This window comes from Microtus oregoni, unplaced genomic scaffold (genome assembly GCF_018167655.1).
Source record: "Microtus oregoni isolate MIOR12 unplaced genomic scaffold, Mior012 000018F_ref0000195, whole genome shotgun sequence".
NCBI classification, from domain to species: domain Eukaryota; kingdom Metazoa; phylum Chordata; class Mammalia; order Rodentia; family Cricetidae; genus Microtus; species Microtus oregoni.
In genome coordinates this window covers 11,858,335-11,864,644 of record NW_024543077.1, presented here as the reverse complement: position 1 = coordinate 11,864,644, position 6,310 = coordinate 11,858,335, and positions in this window count along the sequence as shown.

Below are 6,310 nucleotides of genomic sequence, written 5' to 3'. Positions count from 1 at the left end.
GGCTAGCGTGGATGCTGTCACTGTGTGGACAGGGAGGCAAGGGTACCACAGCTATTCAGAAGGTGTTATCTCTGGAAACTGCTAATGGAATGAAGATGCGGTGGGGAGAGTGTAAAGAAGGAGTTCTCATCTCTGACCACAAGGTTTTTGAACTAGTCTAGCAATTGTGAGAATGTTGGCAAGTGTTCTGTGATTGAATATATTCGAATTTAAAACAAATAAACTTTAATACTGGACTTAGTGCATTATTTAAACAAAAGATTAAATCTTGCCTCTTTGAAAACTGATAAACATATAAACTGTTTAACAATGTTACTGAAACCCATGAGACTTCGTACTTAGGAAGTGCTTGAGTTGAGTGCTGGACACATTCGTCAAAGTCAGATTAACGCCTGTGCTAATCATTCTGAAATTCAGAGAGTGCATGATTTCATATCACAGGTACTGGGAACTCCTTCATACCTGAAGTGAAATGGGGCCACTTCATCCCATTAATAGGCTACGGAGCACTTGCTTCAAATGATCTTTTCTTTATTTTCTTATTGTCTGGTTGGCTTTGTACTTGGATATGCAATAACCATAAAGATTGCTAAGAAATTTTTGGAACTCGTCTCTCCTGTGTATTTCAAATTTTATAAATTAAAACAATCATAATTTGTTCTTATACTTTACTCAGCGGTTAGTTTTAAACTCAAGCCCTTTATCTGAAAATAGGTATGCAAGGTTCTAGTGTATGTTTGCCAGGATTTTTAAGGCAATTATAAATTTATTAAAAATAAATTTGGCTCAGATATTCTCAATATATTTATATCTTTGTAAGTTTGGCATGAAAAACTGTTCATGGATTTAATACGGTTCTATTTGTAGCAAAACAAACTGCTTGCAGAGGACTTTATGTTGTTGCTAGAGTAGAAAAGTATTCTTTAAGAACTAATGTTTTATCAATTAAGGAACAGAGATCTCAACAGATCAGTAAGTTGTCTTGTTCTTTAAAATCTATGTAATGTAAGAAAACAGAACTTTCTTAAAATCCCCTCAAGACAATTGAAAACCCTTAGCTTATAATCACATTTAAATAAATAAGCTATCACTCATTTTACTTATTAACTTCAATGCCCATCTCATGTTCAAGAATTGTAAAGATTTTATTCTTTATAATTATATAGCTATAAATTTATAATTATGTTACTATATTAATTAAATATACCTTTACCTTTTAAGATGCAAGTGAAATGACCAAATTTATTTTAAAAATAATCACTGAAATATTTTAAATATTTTTTTAAATTTTTTTTTAAAAAAACTAAGTCTTCCAAGCTGGATCACAGTTTCCCCTCCCTCCCCCAAATTTTCTTCCCTCTTCTCCTCCCCATTCACTCCTCTTCCTTTATTTTTCAGAAAAGGGCAAGCCTGCCTTGAATATTAGCCAGCCATGGCAATCAGGTTACAGTAAGACTAGATACTTCCTCCCCTATGAAGGCCAGAGGAGGGAACCCATTAGGAAGAATGGGTTCTAAAAACAGGTAGTAGCATCAGAGACAGCCCTTGCTTCCAGTTCTAGGAGCTCCACAAGACCAAGCTACACAATAGTAACATATATTCAAAAAGCCTAGGTCAATCACATCATTCTCTCTGGTTAACAGTTCCATCTCTATAAACGCCTATGTATCCACGTTATTTGATTCTGTAGGTTTTCTTGTGGTGTCCTTGGCTACTCTGAATCCAGAAATCATTTCTCCTCATCTTTCATAGGACTCCCAGAACTCTGCCTAATGTTTGGATGTGAGTCTCTGTATCTGTTTCTATCAATTGCTGGGTGAAGGCTCTCTGAGAATAATTAGACTAGACAACAATCTATAATAATAGCAGGATATTGTTTGGCATCATTACATTGACTTTTACTTTTTTCTGATCATGTTTGTTTCTATCCTAGATCTCCAAGCTGTTCAGCCTTTGGGTCCAGGCATCCATCAGTGTCAGGGATGTGCTCCCTCTTACTGCAGAGATCTCCAAATGGACCAGTCATTAGTTGGCCACTCCCATAATTTCTGTGCCATTTTTACTGCAGCATATTTTATAGGCAGGGCAAATTGTAGGTCAATGGTTTTGTCACTGGCATCCTAATACCACCACAGGAAGTCTTGCCTGGTTACAGGAGATAGCTGATTAAGGTTCCTATTGGAGGAGCCTTAGCTGGGGTCACTCTCTTAGATTCCTAGGCGTTTCCATCGCTTTAGGTTTCTACCTCATTCCAGAGATGCTCTTGATTCCAGTCATCTTCCCAGTACTCTCTCCCTGCATCCTCTCCTGACCTGATCCCTCCTGCTCCTTTGTCCATGTCACATCTAGATTCCTACCCCCATCCACCCGGGATGTCTATTCTGCTTCCCATTCACAGTAAGATTTCTGTCCCCCCCCCTCCTCCTTCCTTGAACCTTCCTTGTTACTGAACTTCTTGTTTTTTTGGGTCTGTGGATTGTAGTATGGCTGTCCTTTAGTTTACCATATAATCATCTTATTAGATGCTGAAAAAGCCTTTCACAAAATTAAAATATATTTTAAAAGACTGAGGTGAAATTACTTGAGTTATTCTCCAAAATAATTTAATCACTCATGATTTATTTCTCCCCAAAATGGCCTCACAACTCATATTTAATTATTGGAAATTTAGATTTTACATAATTATTTCTATGTTCAGTTTTTCAATGTTTTAAGTTTTCTGGAACACTAGCATTATTATTTAGTTTAAAGTTATTATAAGAATAAATGTTTATCTAAAAGCTTGGAACAGTGCTGCTGAAGTTGAAAAAAAAAGAACACTCTAATCAATGTCCTAAAATTACTTTTATTACTCTGTCTATCAAAGAGGAAGCAAAGCAGAAAGGAATCTCGGAGTATTTACCCTCATGATAATTATGTGAATGGGGCCCAAATCCAAAATCAAAATAATGACCCTTATATTCCCAAACTCCATACCGCATATGCTGAGAACCACAAGTATGGAGATGCATTTTATAGGCATTTAAGTCACCCAACCCTTTCCACTGATCCTGCCAAACTTCTACACAGTAGGAACTAGGAAGACCAGTGCCAAACCCTCACGTTCCTGATATAACCTCCAACAGCTGCAAACCCTTATGCTTCAAGTACAGCTGCCTGGAATAGAACTATTGAAAGGCCCCACAAAGGCAGATACACAGATTACATATGTTCAATAACTTCAGAGCCATAAGAAGAATATGTAGTTATATTAAGGCCATTAGACAGAGGGAAATTGCGCCAGCAGTCTCTAATTGACCTTACAGGGCGAGCCTTCATCTCCACATTGTGCTGCCTTTACTCTCCAGATCATTTACTTTTGTTAGAATTACACATTCTTTCAACACACAAGCCACCACAACATAGGGGCAATGACATTGGCTAGTGCGTGCTGACTTTCTGCATGATAATTTTCCAGAGGAGGTCTACTTAAATACTTAATTCCTGAAAAGTCTAATGCATCAAATTATAACTAGGAACTCAATGAATATTAACTATATTTAAATATATATTTATATTAATATGTTTTATGTAGTATACATATTTATAATGAATGTTTTATACCTGGAGAGAGAAAAAAACAGAAAGACACACACGCACACAGAGAGAAAGAAAGAGAGAGAAGAACCTTCTACTGAAACCAGAACTCAACCATATTTAGTTAAAAAAAAAAAGGAAAAAAATTCAAGGGAAACTCCACATCTGATGAAAATAATCTGAAACACATTATTCTTGTAATTTTTCCAAGCTAGATTTGGCCACATAGTATCACCGTACCGTTCAAGGATCAAAGCAAATTCAGGTAATACTTTCAAACTCTTCCCCTTTCTTCAAGAATGTGAGAAACTTGGACATCCGCAAAGTGCTGTTCTGTTATTTAACTTCCAACTTTTTACAGATGAATGAACATTATTAGTCAGCACCATGTGAGCATAGAACTGGCATTTAAAGACTTTTGCTGTTGTCATGGAGATGAGTCAACTTGAATCCGTGACTCTGCCTTTAAGTGCCATTCTGTTAGATTCAGTCTGTCCAGTCTCGCCAGTCTCTGCGCCCAACTTCTCATGTCTTCAAACTGTAAGATTTAGTGTCAAAGAAATAATCATGGGGTTAAAAACAGCAATTTATGAAAACAAATGAAATACCAAGTCATAATCAAGTGTTTTAATACTGTGAGTATTAATGTGCATAATACAACACATAACCACATTTGTATAATCAATCTTTTCCAGCAATTTTCTTGACATTTATTATATTGTAAAATAATTTATTGGATTGGATAATAGTAAAATAAGCAACAAAAATTTACTAATGCTAACTAACCACCATACACTTCAGGCTTATATTGATCGACACAACAGTGCTACAGGGTTTCACAATGTAATCTCATTTTCTAGGTAAACTAATTGAGTCTCGATAAATTGAAATGACTTATCCAAAGTTACCTGAAGAGCCAGATTTAAAGTCAGGCTGTCTTCCTAGTGCCTGTCCACAGTGATTTTACTACTGTCGCAAACACAGTTTGAGACCCAGGGAAAGTGTCGGCACAATGTAGTTAACTACTATGCTATTCTTAGCAAAAACCATATTTAGGTTAGAATTACTGAGGCTTATTGTGGCAGTACAGAATTTCCAAAGTAACGTGGAGGAAATATTTCATAACTCTGTAAGTCAATAGTCTATTTAATGAATTTGTATAAATATGTCATTATCTCTTTGTGAACCTGCTTTGGGACCGGGTGCCTGCGTCCCTGACATATACCTCGGGCCCTGTGGCTCCTCCTCTTCCTGAGATACATTTCTCCCACCGGCTCTCAGAACACTGTCTTACTGTACCGGGAAATGGAGGCTCTGAATCGCAGCATGTTCTCACTCTTGCTTTGACTGAACATCTGCTCACCCAAGGCCAGCTTTTTCAGTTCCATCTACTCATTACTATGGTTACCATGGTATATGCTCTATTTTAGGTCTGTATCTATTGGCTTGTCGCCATTCTCTCTTGGGGAAAGAAAAGAAAGTTTTCCAGAGCCAAACTGGCCCTTCTATTCAGTAAATATGGTAATTTTTGCCTGTGCTGAGTTTCCACCCATCCCCTTTCCTTTCATGTTTGGTGTTCTTCTGTGTGCAAAGGGATCTTTCCATCCAACCTTTCTTGTGTGGATCTAACCACACATTTTCTGCTTAATTACCCGCTCTGTTTTGAAAAGTTTCCCCTTAATTGCACTCACATAGGATTTGTTTCTATAGTCATTGTGATAGTTAAATGTGACAGTTGCCTGCTTATATTTCTCTAAATATGGTGTTTAAGAAGATGATGCCTCCGACAGCAAAATAAAAATCCTAGAGCGTCTCAACCCGAGCCACCCCATTGACCTGCGCTATCTTCTGTCATTCATAACCAGGGACTATGTGCAGGAATTGAGGTCTAAAACTGTGCTAGTCTTCTCACAAACAGACACACACACGCGCGCACACACACACACACACACACACATACTTAATAGAAAAAAGTGATGTAAATTAATTCAATATTTTATATTACCAGAACAAAAATATTTTATAAAATAAATAATTAAAATTACTCCTTTTAAATTATAAATATGAGAACTAGGAAATAATTATGTAGTCCAGAGTATTTTCAACATGTGGAAATATTTTAAGATTATTTATAGTGTTTGGGATGTCACTAAATAAATAATAGTAAATCATATATTCATTAATTTGGTTTATATATGCATTCTTATTGTTAAATATTACGTCTTTGTTTCTATGAAGGTATTCGCAGTTCAAAAATGCTAATCCTCCAAATGTAACACAGTTGTACCCCTCCAAAATATGTTAGTCACATTATCATTTTTATTTTCTAAAGATTTAATGGTATTGTTACACATGATTAGATAATATGAAGGTATGATAGCTACAGATCTCTCTCTCTTTCTCTCCATTCCTTATAATACAAAATGTCAATAAAGTTATTTTTTGCTAGAGCTAATGAACTGATATTTTAATAACTGTGATAGTAAAATTTTTAGCAAAATTTTTTTTAAATCACAGAAGGCATGCTCAAACTCAAAGATGAAGACATAAAACATGTTTTGTGTTATAAAAGCAGAGTACCCATAGTAACATCAAAGCACAAATGTGAGGGTATCTGTTTGATAGGCTTATTACTTCGAGTTTCACAGACATCCGTCATTCATCAAGGTTAATAGGCCCATGAATGTATTGCTGGGAAATCTTAGTAATAGAGACCTACGGCTAGGACTGTTAT